Source organism: Miniopterus schreibersii, assembly GCF_964146895.1.
Source record: "Miniopterus schreibersii genome assembly, chromosome: 15".
In the NCBI taxonomy this organism is placed as follows: Eukaryota; Metazoa; Chordata; class Mammalia; order Chiroptera; family Miniopteridae; genus Miniopterus; species Miniopterus schreibersii.
In genome coordinates this window covers 44529908-44547115 of record NC_138115.1, presented here as the reverse complement: position 1 = coordinate 44547115, position 17208 = coordinate 44529908, and the positions used below count along the sequence as shown (strand labels likewise).

General features: G+C 42.6%; 1 protein-coding gene across 2 annotated transcripts in view; it reads right to left on the bottom strand.

Moving 5' to 3' along the window:
• Nucleotides 1-17208, bottom strand: part of STAC (SH3 and cysteine rich domain) — an 81574-nt gene that overhangs the window by 32219 nt on the left and 32147 nt on the right. The window lies entirely within an intron of this gene.

The following is a 17208-nucleotide window of genomic DNA, read 5'->3' as shown; positions in this document are numbered from 1 at the left end:
TTGGGTTGTTTAACCTACATGAAGACGTACTTGGGGAAAAGAAGATGATAAAATAACTGAGGACAAAAGCCTGACATTCAGTTGGAAAAAACAATGGGCCAACTTTTGACTGGGCAAGGACCTAGGGGTAATTCCTGGAAAATCCTCTTAGGAAAGATTCATTTAACACAAAGCGTGTCTGCTGCTATAACCACAGAAAGTCGAAGTGACATATAAACACACCGTAAATTACTGGGCATGTGTGCTTGCTCATAAATACCAGCTGAAAAGTCTCTTTTCATTTTTGAGAAGAACACCTTAGCTGAAAGACTGCAATGCTTTCAAAAGGACGGACTTCCAAAGCAACCACTTAATTTTTCGTTTTTGGATTAGGAAAAGCTATTTGTGCCCTTTGTGAAAATGTAAGTAAAAGCTTCAGAGAAGAAAGTTATTTCATTGTCTGCTGGACTCTGAAGTAGCACCATTATATATAAAAGGATGTTTTCCTTCAGACCTGAACACCATAATTTCCGTTTTCCTTGTTCATTCTAATACAGTCTACTGTTTTGTACGAGTCAGACCATCAGCAATTATTTGGTTTTAGGTGTTCTGATTTCTCCTCTGGACTAACAAGGGTGATTGAAGAGGAAAGCTTGTATGCTGTGGCTCAGAGGATATTTCAAAAGAATAACATCACAGCATGGGGTTAGTTTACTGCGGCAAGATGAGGGAAAGCTATAGTCTGACATGTGCTATTAATAGTTACCTCCAACACAAAGACATCACTGAACGTGACCCCGAGGCCTCAGTAGAGTGAGAAAAACATGAATTTAAATTCAAATCTGTCCTATGCTGGCTCTTTAAACTTAAGAAAACTATTACCATTCCTAGAGCCTCAGCTGTCTCTCAATTAAAGGGGAATAGTACTAACTACTCCCAGGGTTTCCAATAGTTACAGTGTCAAAATATATGCAAAGGGGACTGTATGGGTTGAAATACTTGGAAACATAAAGATGTCACTGGACTTTGACTAAACATGATAGACTGGCCACATGATTTTCAACACTTATTCATACCAAAACTCCATTAAAATTACAGTCCAGCAATTAAAAAATGGTATAAATCCAAAATAACAAGGTTACTGTGAAGAGCAGCAAAAGTAGAAGAGAGTTCAACATAGATTTAGAAGATAGCAGTTGGAGGAATGGCAATAAATTTAGCAGGAAAAAAGAAAGATTGCATTTCCCAAATGGAACTTGAAAACTAGGAGACCATCGACCTTCAAAATCTGCGAAATTCCAAAATTCTGAGGGAAATTCATTTTTAGCCTAGAATTTTATATCCAGCCAAATTTCTGACAATATGAAAGCAGAATAAACACCTACTCACATCTTTGGGGATTCAAAATATTAATTTTCCTCATACCATTTCTTAGAAAACTAATGAAGGATGTGCCCTAGAGAAATGAGGGAATAATTCAAGGAAAAGGAAACTGTCAGATCCTGTGTGCAACACAATAACTGACACAGAGGAGTCAATAATATGTCCATCGAACACTCTGCAATAGCCCCAGACAGGTGCTGCAAGATGAAATAAGACAGCAGACTTGGGGAAAAATGGAACTTTAAAGTTTAGTGTTGCTTTCGAGGTTTGGATATTATAATAGATATGACACTTGACAGCTCTATGGGAACACTGGAAAAACAAAACAATTGTAGGTGCATGAAAGTCAAGAAAATGAAAAGGAAATTTTAAATGTGAGGAAATACAAAACCTGGGCAAGGAAAGAAGTGTAATCACAGTACGATGCTTGAATCAGAAGTTTGCAATAGTGTATAAACTGACTATCTAGCGAACACAAAATTGTGATAAAACTACTTGGCAAGATGAGAGCCAGGGAGCAAAGGTTGTAATATAACTCTTTTGGGAAGGTGAGAGCAAGGAGGAAGGGAAAACCACGAGAAGGTGTTGGAGGGGTGAGAGCTGAATTCTCATCTTCTCTTACAGAAAGCCAATAAATGTTTGACTACTCAATAAATAGTAGTAGAAGCACAGTGTTTAGAAATATTGAAATAAATGCCAGAAAAGACAAAGGTTGAAAGCGGCTGCTCTTTGGAAGTTAGCCTGGGTTGTAGGATAAGAGTTTCCATTGTAGAATTTTCAGTACCACATTTAAACTAGTCTCATGTACTACGGCCACAAAAAGCAAATAAATAAAGTGCTGGAAACTGGGTCAAGTCGACCCCTTGGAATAACGTGGTCCTTGGTATATGAAGATGTGGGACTACAGGCTCCACTGCTCTAGCGCTCAGTGCAAGGCCCTTGGAAGCCTCCAGAAGGAAAGTGCAGGAATAGAGAGTCCTTGCCACGGCAGGCCCGACTGCCAAGCCCTCTGAGCTGGGATCACTCACGCGGTCAATAACGCATTAGGGGCAAGGCTGCAAATGCATTAGCCCGCAGAAGTGTACGCCGCTGTTTCTAGCTTTGACATGCACTTATTTTTCCTTTTGAAAATGACATCGATGTCATAAATGCTTTTTCATAAAAACAGTGTTCTCATCTCCATTGATTCTTTTTAAAAGAAGATTAGAGCCGGGGGGGAGAAGTAGAAATGGAAGACTACGACAGCAGGGCAGCTCTTTGACAACTTATTAAAGCTTCCGTGCCTGAGCTGTGTTACATTTGTATGTTTTTACGTTGATATGTGTTTGTACTTGCATATATGACATATAAAGACCTTGGACATAAATTTAAGGGGTTCTTTTGTTTTTGGTTTTTCTTTTTCCTTCTGAGGAGTTAAACTAGGAGCCAAAACAGCTTCTCTGTAAAGGGCAAGAGGGTAATATTTTAGGTTTCGCAGGCCACACGGTTTCCATTGCACCTGTTTAGCTGCTGCTGTCGCGTGAAAACAAATACAGGAATCCGAGGAGGACTCTTGCTTTCATGGAAAAGTCTTGTTACCGTACTAATGTAGGTCTTTCTTAAAAGCAAAGCGGCTCCCTGGCCGGTTTGGCTCTCTGGTTAGAGCACCGGCCCTCGGACTGAGCGGTCGCGGGTTCGATTCCTGGGAAGGGGCACGCCCCTTGGTTGTGGGCTCGATCTGATGTATGTTTCTCTCTCCCTCCGCCTCCCTCCCTTCCACTCTAAAAAATTCAATGGAAAAAATATCCTCGGGTGAGGGTTGAAAATAAAGAAATAGTGAAGGGGCACAAAGTGAACTTTTGGAAAGCGTGGGCTACTCTTTGCTTGATGCCATTTCGGCTCACAAAAGGTTTCGTAGGAAATTAACCTATTCAGCCTCGGGTTTCCCTGTCTCAGCTGATGGCAACGTGACCCTTCCAGGTACTGGGGCCAGCAGCCCTGGAAGCACCCCTGGTCCCTGTTTCCCAGGCAGCCCCCGTGCAGATAGTCCTGCTGGGGACTTCAGATTGTATCATGAAACTGCTGTAATAACAGCCTCCTGGGTGTCCCCCCTGCCTTAGTCCTTGCCTGGATTCCAGGAAAGCCTGTTCCTCACGTCGCAGGCAGAGTGGCCCTTTGCAAATATTAAAGTCCTATAGTTCCTTTCAGCGTGAAAGCCCAAATCCTTACAGTGACCAACAGATTTGCATGAGGTCTCTGCCTCCTTTCCCCTTGGCTCTTGATGAACTCCGCTGTAACCCACGGTGGCTGCCTGACTGGAACTTAGCACAGCGTGCTCCTGTCTTAGGCTTCCCTCTACTTATTTCCTTCACTTGATGCTCTTTCCTAAGAGTTGTCTCACCTTCAAGCCTTGCTCAGACCTTATCTTACCTTGATCATCTCATGTGATACAGCAACTTGCCCCTTGCCCTGGGGACTTCTCATCTTTCTTACCCTGCTTAATATTATTCTTTCTACATTACCTTAGGTAACTCCATCCATCCATCCATCCATCTATCCATCCATCCATCCATCCACTGTCTCACCAACAAAAATGCCAACTCTACAAGGGCAAAGATATTTGCCTGGTTTGTTCACTGATGCAGCCAAAGTGCTTAGAGCAAAACCTGACCCAGAGAAGATACCCCATAAATAGTGGCTGAATGAATTCTTATTTAAGTTGGAAAGAAGACAAAGATGCCTGATACTCAGCACGTTATTATTAAATAAGAAAAAAAAAAATCCATTGAAGGGATGCCAATTTTCTCCAAATAGTTCTGTAAATATACCAGAAGTCTAGCTGAAATCTCAATGGGACTTGGGTTGGGGACTTCACAAAATTATTCTAAAATTAATGTTGAAGAGTAAATACTTGAGAAGAGCAAAATATTTTTGAAAAAGAATCTATCGTAAACCACGAGAGTTATTGTTGTGCTGACCTAACAAAATAACCAATAAATTGAAAACCTAAAAATGTACTTAAGTATCTTAAAGAATTTAATATTCAATAAAAGTGACTTTCAAATCAGCAGTGAAAAGGGGGCTTATTCAACAGATATTGGTGATCACCTGGTAAATTATTTGGGGAAAACACTAGATACTTAATTCCCAGCATATTCTGAACAAAAGTTTTGATGGGTTAAGAAATTTACATAAAAGTTGAAACTATTATATTAATTGAAGAAAACATAGATACCAGCTTATTTATTGAGTAGAGAAGATCTAAGTGAGATTTTATGAGTGAAAACAATATACCAAAAGGTTGGTAAATTTGATTATATAAAAATAAATTCACTAGTTCAAAATTGAAAGGTAGATAAATTGGGGAAAATGCTTGCCTTATAAAATTAAGGGAATTATATGAGATTTATGAGCATTTTTAATAAATTAAAAGGGAAAGATAAATAAGCCAAAAATATATGGTCCAAGACATAAACCGACAGCTTATAAAAGAAATGGAATTGAAAGCTAAGCATGCAATGTAGCGATTGTCAACCTTTTCCATCTCATGGCACAGATAAGCTAATTACTAAAAATCAATGGTACATAAAAAAATTTATTTTTGCCAATCTGACGAAAGAAATAGGTATAACTTTGATTCATTCACACTGGACTATTGTTGTGTTGGCTGTTGTCATTTTTTTAATTTGAAAATCTCAGGGAAAAGAGGTCAGTGCCCCTGACTAAATAGTCAGGCATTGCATGTTTTACAAATTCTTGCAGCACACCGGTTGAGAATCACTGATGTAATGAATGGCAGACTTAATTAGTAATCAAAGAACTGGAAATAAAAATAACAGGATATCCATTTTTTCCTATCGAATGTAAAAAGATGAAAAGTAAATGAAAAAATAACCATAAGTAGTGGGTTGTGGGGTAGCGGGCACTCCCACACGCTGCCCCTGGGATCAGAAAGTGGTACCATTGTTTTCAATTTAACTTGGGGATGCACATCAAAAGATTTAAACATTTGCATAATTCTTTGATACAGCAGTTTCCACTTCAGATATGGTTCTAAGGAAAATAATTAAACATGTTTGCAAAAGCTTAACTACAAAGATACTTACTGCAGCTTTGCAAATAATGTTGGAAAATGGAAAATGACTAAACTATAACCAAGTAGGGTATTAGTTGATGGAAGTTTGGTCCATCTATAAACAAAATACTTTTTGGTTACTGAGATAATGTTTTATTTAATAATGACTGACATAATATGATGTTCACAATAAAATGTTAAACTGTCAAATCAGGGTAAATACAAAATATTTAGAAAACTCAAGGCTGGCCAGGCATATGCCAAGACATTAATAAGATTTCTATCTGGTTGCTGGGATTACAGATGCTTTTTAGGTCTTGATTTGTTTATTTGTATTTTCTCATTTTTCTAGAAAGAACATGTTTTCCTTTCATAATAAGAAGTAAGACGCTACATATTTTGAAAGGAAGTGTTTTTGTTTTTGAAGAATTCTAGGGTCATGCTGAGATGAGAAGAATCACTCTGGCGGTTTGGATTTCAGAGTGTCCATTGTTGGGAATCTGTGGTTGCGTCAGTCCAACAGCTTAGGGAAAAGAAGTGGCAGCAACTATCCTCACCTCCACCCTGTGACCTGGGACGTGGGCGGAGCGTTGTCCCGGACACAGGTCCAGCCACCGTTCAGCATGGCCCCGGCCCCTCCCTAAGCTGCACGCCCTGCGCCCCGCGGTGCCGACATGCCCAGCAGGCTTTGTTTTCCTTTCCTGGAACTACGTCCTTCGAGGCTGGGCCTTCCTCTGAGTTACTCAGAGAACATTCTGTAGGCCAATGGCAAGCTGCAGACTTCACAGACTACCCCACCTCCGTTGCTTCTGATTGACAAGGGGGCAGTGCCCATTTCTCTTTATTTTTTCTTCAACAGGTAATGGATAGCTCTCAACGCTTTATAGATTGCAAAGCACTTTTGTTTTTAAATCTAAGTTTTCTGAGCAGAGTTTCCCAGCTTCTGCACGATGGACACTTGGGGCCTGCTGATTCTTTGCCGTGTGTGTGTGTGTGTGTGTGTGTGTGTGTGTGTGTGTGTAGGGGCCAGCTGTCCTGTGTGTTGTAGGACGCTTGGCAGCAGTCCTGGCCTCACACTTGATGCAGTAGTACCTCCTCCTGAACTGTGACAACCCAAGACATCTCCAGATACTGTCAGATGTCCCCAGGGGCAGGGTTGCTAGATTAAATATAGAAAAGTCCCGTTAAATTTTAATTTACAGTAACAAATTATTTTCAGTCTAAGAATATCTCACATGAAACAAATGTGTCCCAAATACTGCCTGGGACACACTTATACTAAAAAATTACTGGTTGTTTTTCTGAAATCCAAACTTAATTATTGGGTGTCCTGTCTTTTTATTTGCTAATTCTTGTACTCCTACCTGGGAGGCAAAATTGCCCCCAGCTGAGAAGCATGGATGTGGAGCAACAATTATTTTAGCTCTTTTATAGCTGAGGGAACTGAGGCTTGGGGAGGGAAGTCCGTGGTCTAAGGCCCCTGGAGAAAAGCGTGCAGAGGTGAGACCTAAACCCAGGAATCCCGATTACAAATTCCTTCTCCCTTCTTGCACGTGAAAGAACTGCCCGTTTTTATTCCTGAAAGGCTGAAAACTGAGAGACCATCCCAATTAGGGCCACTTGATATAAGAACTATGCTCAGGATTGCCAAGAATTAAGAACTTTCCATAAATTCTCTCTCACACAACAATTCCTTAAGGTTAGTTATTATTCCACATTTAAGAGGATGGAAAATTGAGCATCAGAGAGTCTTAATCATTTATCCAGGACTATTTAGCGGGTAAGTGGCAGCACTGGAATTCTAAAGCAAGTCTGACTTAATCCACACCTGACAGCGCATCTCTGGCCGGTGTTCTTTGCTGATTTATTTTTTCCTCTCAATCAACGAGGTTTGACGGGAACAGTTTCTGGTCACATCAAGGTACCAGATCTTTGATCCATCACATTTGGGAATTGGGGATAAAGGAATGAACTGGTCCAGAACTCTTTTTAGATACCATTGCAGACCAAAGCCAAGTAGTGTAACCACCTGATTTACCTTTTAGATGTGGTGCCTCCCATGTGAGGAGTCTATCAAAAGAACAGAGAGGCAGTGGTTAACTGGCTTCAATCTGTAGGCTATATCATGAGCTTTTGAGAAATTCAGAGCTCACTGTGTTACATATTTCTTTTAAAGACAATATGGCATGTTTTTGTTCTTTGTACTCAATTCTTTCTAAGAATTATAATGAGTTTAGTAGAGAGTGGCGAACTCCTAGTCATCCTCTGAAGCCCGGCTCAAATGCCACATTCACTATGGAACTTTCATTGACCTCGTCCTGCAGTAGAACTACTGTCCTCTCACTTAGGTTTCCCCAGCACTTAATGTATGCCTTAGTTTAGATATTTACATGTATACAGCCCCATATATTTATTAAGTACCCCATATTTATTATCTGTAAAAAGAAAGAATAGAATGAATATCTATGCAAAAGGCAGTTAGAAATCTTATAAAAATGTTAAATTAGCTCTTTTCTCTGTTAATTCTGTACTTCATTTTCTCTTTCATAGGCACCTAAGGCCTTCTACATAATTAATTCTTTTTTTAAAAAAAATATCTTTATTGATTTTAGAGAGAGGAAAGGAGAAGGAGAGAGAGATAGAAACATCAATGATGAGAAAGTCATTGATCGGCTGCCTCCTGCACGCCCCCGACTGGGGATCGAGCCTGGAACCCAGGCATGTGCCCTGACCGGGGATCGAACCCTGATCACCCGGATCCTAGGTAGACACTCAACCACTGAGCCACGCCCGGCTGGGCCATAATTAATTCTTAGTGGCTTTCTGAGTTAAAAGTGTAACAGAATTTAGTTAGGAAGATACCTTAGTGCCCTGCAACTTAGTGTGGCCCATAGTCCAGCATCCCTGGCTTTACCTGAGACCTTGTAAGGAATGCAAATCTGAGGACTCAACCTGGACCCACTAAATCAGGATATGCATTTCACCAAGATGTCCAGGTGATTTCATGCATATTCATGTCCAGAATATTCACTTTCTGAGATGTCCCACCTTAGAGATCAGTAGCCTAGGGATAGAAAATACATAGAATAATGTGGAAGAAGAACTTCATTTTGTGGACATGGCAGACATCACTAATGAATCACAATAATTTTCTCACTGAGCTATGGGGCCGCTTTAGAAGCTTCTCTGGGCAATCAGTGTCAATCAGTTTGCAAATCAGCTTGCTCTCCCAGATGTAGCCAACCCCCTCATCTTACAGATAAAGAAACTGAGGCTCAAAGAAACAAAGGGCTTTGACAAATATCACACTGCTCCTTCATGGCAGGGCTGGTATTAAAATCCTAGTGCCCAGCCTCTTGAGCTAACGGTCTTCTCATTGCTGGGAAGGTAAGCAGACGTAGCTCAAACCAGAGTTTACAATGACCTGTTTCTCACCACCCTAATGGGAGCCCTAGATCACCTGTCAATGTCCCCATAATGGTGTGTGACAAAGAGCTGGAGCTTTGGAGTTAGAGCAATACAGCCTAAACTGCTCCCAAACTTTAGACACCACTCAATAGTTAGAAAGCTTTCTGTTAAAGGGGAAAAGGGGGGAACATATTTTCCATTACACTTGAATTCTAGTCATGGGACCTTGATTAAAAATAACCCTTCCTATCCCTCCGTACTATGAGTTCAATTGAACAATATGGTTTCCAAGTTTTCCGGGAAATTCAGTAGCGTAGTCATTCACCAGTGACTTGAAATGCCATCAAGCAAGCAGAAAGGACCATTAAAATTGTGAAGGCCCCCCAGGCCATCTTTCCCTACTTATATTCCCCACTTCTTGCTCCACTACAACTTTTCCAATCCCCTTCTTAGCTCAAAAAAATTAATGGCATTCATTGTTTATAAATGCCTCTGTTGATCTTTCCTATTTAGGTTCTTGACTACTAGTGGAAAAACTCTCCCTGCTTCCCCCGCCCCTCACCCGCACTGAGCTTTAAAAATAGCAGCAGGAGTTGGGTTGGCTCAGAGCTTTGAGTTTGGAGTCCATAGCCTTTCCCCCCGGGTCATCAGTTCACATGGTAATATCATGGCCGCCAAGCTTTCCTTCCGTTATGTGCGTTTGGCTTAAAATTCTGAGAGGAGACGTCCTTGGAGATGATCACTTTCTCCTGACCATCTGGGAACTATCTGGGCTTGACACCCCCGACCCCGGTATTAATAATCTCTGCTTTCTGCCTTCCCTTCTCTGAGGGCTGCAGCTTTTACAGTCTCATTTGCTTTCTTCATAATTATCCTTCCAGCTTAAGCCTCGAGAATTTGTGTTTATCCTGTCTCCCAAGAATGGACTGGCCGATCTATGCGCTACACCTCTCCATCCCCAAAGTGCTTTTCTAGGAATTGGGCACACTCCTATTATCAGCCTGTCACGCATAACGATAGCTTTAATAATAGTAAGCAGCTTTTACGTTTCATAGTTCACAAAGAACATTCATTTATGTCACTTCATTTGTCAGAAATGCCATGAATTTGGTGGTGTTATTTTCAATGTCATTCAAAAGACACTGGGATCGAGAGAAGGTAAACTAGTTGTTCCAAGGTCAGTTGACCTACTAAGCGCAGAGCCGGATGCAGGCATCCACCTGTGGCCTCCACTGCACCATTCTGCCCCTCTCCTGACTCCCTCTTGCCCGTCTGTATTTTGAGTTTGTAATGATCCACATACAGACGCTCGCCAGGGACCGTCGAGGGTAGTGAACAAAGTCTCACCTTCTGCAGATGAGATGGGACAAAGCCCTCACTCTTTCAGCTACTAGAGGTTATAGAGCGAGCTTTAAGCAAGTCCTTAGGCAATGAGGTAATGCGAGCATTCCTCAGGAGAGCAGTCATTCAACGTCTGCTTGTTTTCAGAAGAGGGTTGGCAGCGTGTGTCAAGTGGGCGAGGAGGGAGAGATGGACAGAAAGAACATTATTTAGGAAGCTCTTGAAACAGCTCACGGGAGGTGTATGGGAGCCCGCACTGGAGCGGGAGCAGCGGAGGAGAGAGAAGGGCCCTGACCGCAGAGAAATCACAGGGGAATCGCCAGTTTTGCTCGTGGATGGCCTTTCTGGAGGGAGGGGGAAAGGAAGAGTCTGGGAGGGCCTCGAGGTCCTGGCCAGGTGCCACCTGCCCCAGCGGAAGAGGACATCCGTGAAGCGGCAGGTTGCATGGGGAAGAAGGTGCTCTATTCCACTGCGGACACCCTTAAGGGCTTCGGCATCGAGGTGTCCGGGCAGCAATGTGCTAGTGGCCGAAGTGAGGGCCTAGCCCTTGGGTGAGTGGCAGGCCAGCGGTAGGACAGGGAGACAGAGAAGCGGGGACCCCGTTACTACCAGCTGAACGCTGCAGCGTTGGGGCGCCGCCTCATTTAATCCCTCTGCCGCCTCTGGCAGTGCTCGGGAGTGTCCCCTCACATCGCCTTTGCATTCAGGGGTGTCAGGCAGGTCTCATGCAAAGGACAGAGTCCTTCTGGGCTGAGTATATTCAGGCTGGTTCATTGTCCCTCCTTAGTTTCGGTGATAGGTGACCCTTGTTACTTCTCTCTGGCATGATGAACAGGGTGAAGACAGTGCAGGGATCTCAGATCATAAGGGATCAGTCACAGGCTGAAGTCGAAGTGAATTCTTTAAACCAGGATCCTGCCACGTCAATGGAAACACACATTTCCCGTGTGGTGCAAGGTGGGTGTGGGCATGTCTGGGGTGTACATGTACACACATGTGTAAGTGTGTGCACTCATGAGCTTGTTTGTTTTCATGTTGTTGGGATGGGGAGTGCAGGGTAGCTAGAGGCTTTAAGGTTTTCCTTCCAGGTAAGCTTAGCGTGTGAAAAAATAATCTATGCTTTGTTTGCCTGGTTGTGCAACCAGGCAGTGTTGATATGCTGCAAACAAAATGCCTTAGTGAGATTTCACTATGTATTTCTCTAATGTCACAATGTCCAGTGTCTCCCATGGACACACACAGATACTCCTCACTCATCCCCTGCCTGATGCTTTGAGCCTCAGACACACACAGGGGGATGTCCCAATTTTTACACTGTCTCAGTTCTGTCACTTTATGATGTGGTATCCACTGTGGCTGCACAGCCACGGTGACCATTCTAAAGTAGGTCAGTGGAGCATTCCCTGTTACGGCAGCTGAATGGAAGTGCAGGAGACACAGGTCTTATCTCCTTGAGTTTATAGCAGGAGATGGCTATTCCTAGAGATCCCTGGCTTCCACCATGGACCTGCTCATGGGTCCGAAGGCAGGCAGCCTGTCTACGTTTGTCTGCCATGGCTTGGCCTGAACCTCAAGCAGGAAGGCATGAACCTACACTAGCACAGTCACGAAAAGGTTTTGCAGCTTCAAGATGAGAAAACTCTCCAGTGTATCCAGGATTCACAGTAGTGTCTATGTTCTGTCCCTGAGCTCCACCTTGGATGATCTCTCTTCCTTTCCTTCTGCCTGGGCACCATTTTTATTTCTTGGCAGATGAGACAAATGAAACACAGTAGGTCAGAAGACCATGGAAATGTATATATTCAGTATATATTTGCTATGATATTACTAAAGAGCATCTAGCTGGTGACCTATAGGGAATGGCGAAAAATTTAACAAAAGACCACCTTAAATTATTGTTATCTCCACTCTGGTGGGTTATATCTGTAGTGAGAATACTTTCTTATATAGTCCTTTCTGCTAAGGTATGGTCTTAGAAGGCTCCTAAATTACAAAGCTCTTCTTTGGGGCACAAAAACACATTATTTTTCTGAAAGATCACCTCTATGCCATGATTCAGGAAATCACCAAAGCACTTGCAAACATCATGATCTATAACTTAAGAGGGACAATCTTTCCTTTGGCTGACTTTTTAAACATGATTTTCCCCAAGTTTGACCATTTAAGTCTTCATTCAATTACTAGTAAAATAAATGTTCACAGGAATGAAGTTCCGCATTTTCTTTCTAACATTGATAAGATAGCGGCAATGTCTGGCAATGTGGGAAATTTTTATTTTCTGGGAAACTGCGCACATACAAAGCTTCTCTTTTCACCATCTGGTCCCTTTCTTATTCTTAAGAGTCATGAGGTGTTTCATGATGGGGCGGAGGAGAGAGGCAGTCCACGCTTTCTTGGTATTAGATTACGTATGCACTCAGAAAAGCATATCCTGAGATCTGTACTATTCTAGGGAGCAGTAGCTTAGGAGCAAATAGGATATGAACTTACTCATGAAGGCGTCTTAAATTGGGAAACCAGGCAGATGCAACTACTCAGACCTTAACCATGGCCGTAAAGTAAATTGCTTGAAGAAGTTGGGTCCCATGATTATAAGGGGGAATTTTTAGACTATGCCCATATTCAAGTGTAGATCAAAGAAGCTCAGCTAAAAGAATTGTGGACTGACTGAAATGACAACTGGATTGAGCAAAAAAGTGATTAAGACAAACTGAGGAGGGACTAAGGCAGTGAAAAGACCCAGAACATGTGAGATGCCTTAAATAAAATTTTATTAACTTAAAAAAGAAAAGTAAAACAGAATTAGGAACCTATGTAGAAGTATGACGACCATCATTGAGACTAATTAGATTCTAACAGTTCCCTTGGCTTCCTGGCTTCCCCACACGGGTCCCCAAATGGGGTTCAGATCTCTTCCCGTCAGTGGTCTGGCTTCAGGACGTCGTAGTCTGATCACCTCCCTGGGTGGGAGCAGGGGATGGAATGGCCTTGGAAGAAGGCCAATGAGAGCATCATGAGGCTTGTTAAACCCACCTTGTTCTCTGGACACTGCAGAGTCTGTCATTGAGGGAGGCCCAACAGGTCTCAGCTTAAAGTGACACGAGCTCCATCTCACTTCTTCCAGTTTCTAGGTAACTTCTATTCCCTTTCCCTTTGCGAACTCTTAGTCTCCTCACTTGAATTTACAAAGATATCAGCAGAGGGCCTGGCACACAGTTGGTGCTCAGTGTTTGATGGATAACTAGTTATTGAGATTATCTAGAGTCCTACCTTCTTAATTCTGAATATTTTGCTTTGTGTTTCATAAAAATAATCATAATTCTGACAATATTTCTTATTGATAGAGCACTCATTTATCTATTCATATTGAACGACTATTATAAAATGGTGCCAGGCAGTAGTGCTAGGCTTCTACGGTGAACACAGCAGGACACATCACAGCCTCCACCCTCTGGAGTTGATGCTGTCACATTTGCCCTTCCCTAGTCGGTGTGACTGCATTACATAACCTGTCTCCTTTACTCCTGCCAACAATGCCATAAGAGAAGACACATTTGGTTTAATTATGTTAAACAAAAGACAATTATAGACAGCACCTGCTTTTTGTTGACAATAAAATACAAGAGGACTGGCTATTACTATAAAAGAGTCAAAGGAAGAAATTTGGGGTATGTAGGGAAACAAAAATTAAAACTTCACAATCAAAATCTATATTAGAGAAATGACACTACAGATGATTTAGTTACTGCCATAAAGCAGCAGTTTCCAGATCCTTGGATTTCATGGACTAATTTAGAAGGGGAGAGTGAGCTACAAGCTTTGGTAAAAGCAGTGTGGGCAGGGACATGAAGCCACAGAATGTGGCAGAGGGACATTGAGTAGAGACCACAGAAGCTCAGAGTTGGGCTCATCACCATCAGCCCCAATCTGCAAGAGATTCATGAGCCAAGCGTGTGGGTCCTGTGGCAATTTACTCACTTATGTCTTTGGTGCTCATGCTCTCTTCTTGACAAATATTACTGAAAATATACACTGAACAACTGAGAAACAAGACAAAAATAAGAGCTTAAGATTGAAGATGTTATGTAATAATAGGAACTGGTGGTAAATGTTGAAATCAGTCAAATCTAGAAATGTCTGAATACATGAATAAATCTTGTCATAAAATGTACATATATCTTAAGACTTGTTCTCAGTCAAAGGACTGAATTGCAAAACATTGGACTAACAATAAAAATCTGCATTGATAAGAGTGCTATACTTAATTTGCGAAAGCAAGAAGTAGAACTTCCACTGCTGGTGGGATGGAAGTTGGGATTAAAAGTCTGATGATCATATCTGGAATAACAGAGAAATCAAAATACCATATTTATTTTTACTTTTTAATAACTTGAGAAATGGACCCATGAACCAGGAGGTCATGGTTAGATTCCTTGTCAGGGCACATGCCCAGGTTGTGGCCTTGATTCCCAGTAGGGGGCGTGCAGGAGGCAGCCGATCCATAATTGTCTCTCATCATTGATGTTTCTATCTCACCCTCTCTCTGAAATCAATAAAAACATATTAAAAAAAAAAAGACTGGTACTGTCTTACATAATTAAATAACTAAATTCAGTCCCCAGAATCAACATGAGTCTCTCAAGTAAACTAGGTGAGCCAAGAATCCAAGGGAATGAATTCTGTTAAACTGGGCATTCCATGGCATTTTTGTCTCCTAGTAAAAATGTAGCAGTTAAGTTACTGCTACTTTTAAGCAGTTGAAACACCAGAGGTTAACAATCCCGTTGGACAAACCACTGAGGTCTGGGTACTGCGTTTTAAGACAGACACATGCGTGGCTCAAAGGAAAGTCTATATGTGAAATGAGAGAAAAAGTTTCCAGAGAACGTTTGTATTTTCTTACTTAGGCTGTACAGCTCCTAAAACAACTGTCCAGTTAAATGATTGATGGCACCTCCGAGTTTTAATTCCATTCTGAGAATACACAGATTTGACATTTGCTCTTTAACATTCCCCTTGATTCCTGTTTGGCTTTTCTCACCAAGAGACAACTTAATTGGCGAGCGAACACTGCTTCGTTTGTTTAGGGGTGTGTGTGTGTGTGTATTTTTTCCATTCAAGGTTTGGTTGATCCGGCTTTTTCTGAGCAATCAGATGAGGTCAGAATAGGTGAGGAAACAATTACACTAATGGTCAAACGAGAGCAGAGCAGGGATGTCCTGGACTCCTGCGCTGTAATATTGCCTCATGTGTAATATCCATTATAACGCTAACACAACATTATGGGTCCAGGAATGCCCAGGGCCCATCAGCACTTTAAATTCATCCCAGGGGAAGGCTTTTATACAGCATCTCGTGGCACTGGAGTGTGTTCACAGAGGTGGTGACGCTGTTGGTGCCCTGTCCACATCTTATTTGTCACGCGAATGCTGTGAGTGTTGGCTGCCAATGGCTCAAGGGTGCCCTTTATTCAGAGAATTGTTCTCGGCCAGATGGGGTCCTGCCTGCCTGGGATGCCATGTGCCCACTGCAACCTTGTGCTCCGGGCTCCTTTATCGCAGAGTACAGGCCTAAGCGCTGTTTCCGGAGGTCAGAACATTCAGCAGCCTCTACTCACTTACTGCTCTTCCCCTCCTCACTCCCTGTCCCCTCCTGCCTCTCTAACCCCCTTTCTTCTTTCCTAGAAGGAGCCTACTATTGGGTTTACTTTATTTTAGTTTTGAAAAGAACTGCATGCCTTGTTGACTATTTCCTCTCCCCCTTCCTTAAGATAAAAAGGCAGCTATGATATAAATTTAATTCTGATAAAAGTATAGTGCAATCCTCTTCAGCACGGGGCATGCTGTCCGTGATTTTTCAAACAGAAGTCTTTCACAGTTGTTGCTGTGCTTGAGGTGTACCTAGAAGTCTCTTTAGGGTAATGCTGGTGACATTCTTCAGAGGTGAACTCATTTCCCTTACTCACTTTAAAAACATGTGTTCTGTTTGTCTTTTCACACTGGTCCCAATGAGATTTAAAATAGAGACTCAGCATCACCTGCTTAGGGGTTATGAATAGCGCTGTCTTGAAAAGGCCTGGTGGAAATTAAAGGGGCGCGTCACACTCGGAACCTAGGGAGACAGGCACAAAAACGGAGCTGGAAGCCAAACTGCCTCCAAATTCTGGGTGCAGATCATGGTGAGGCCTCCTCCCCACCATGCGCAGCCAGATGCCGGGCATCGCTTCCAGGTGGAGAAGTGAATTTGAGGGGTGGTGTGACTCCAAGGCTCAGCAGAATCTACCGAACCAAACAGGTTCGAATCCAGAGGCCGTCCTCAGCACCGTAGTAGGTTGAATTATTGACCCCATCCTTCACCCCTCCCTGTACCCATGCCCTTGGCCAGGTGGCTTTGAAGTCCCTGGTACCGAGGCAGAGTGCACTTCTCCAAATCCCTTGACATGGGCTTGGCCCATGTGGAATGCCAGGAGAAGGGACGTGTCACCTCCAACCCAAAACCTTAAGAAGATTTGTATGCTTCCACCTGTCCTCGCCATGACGTAGCTAGCCCGCTGGTCCAGGGAAAGAGTGAGAAATAGGAATAGAGAGAAGAGGTAGCAGCTGAGTCTGGATCAGCCAAGCCCCAACTGACCTGAAGATGCCTGAGTGAGAGTAAAAGCTACTTTAAGCGCTAGAGTTTGAGAGTATTTGTTACACAGTATTACTGTGGAAATTTCTGACTGACACAAACACTGATCCTAAATTTGGCCTGTCTGAAGGAATTGCACAAATAATAGTGACGAGATAATGAGATTGTGAGTAGACAATGGTTTTCTGGAGATGAAGATAGCCCTGTATGTACGGTCACAAGAAGGGCTGACATTGCTCCCCATTTTGAATATCCCACCCCTTAAATGGATCTTGGTCAAAGGTGAAGGGAGTTGCAGAATTCTGCCTTCCTGGCCATGTTGGAAACCACCAGTTCAAGTTCAGTGATGAAAGGCATTGGCTTCTTTGGGAAGCAACAGATGTTCCAGGTTTCATTTCAAAGAATATCAGACATGG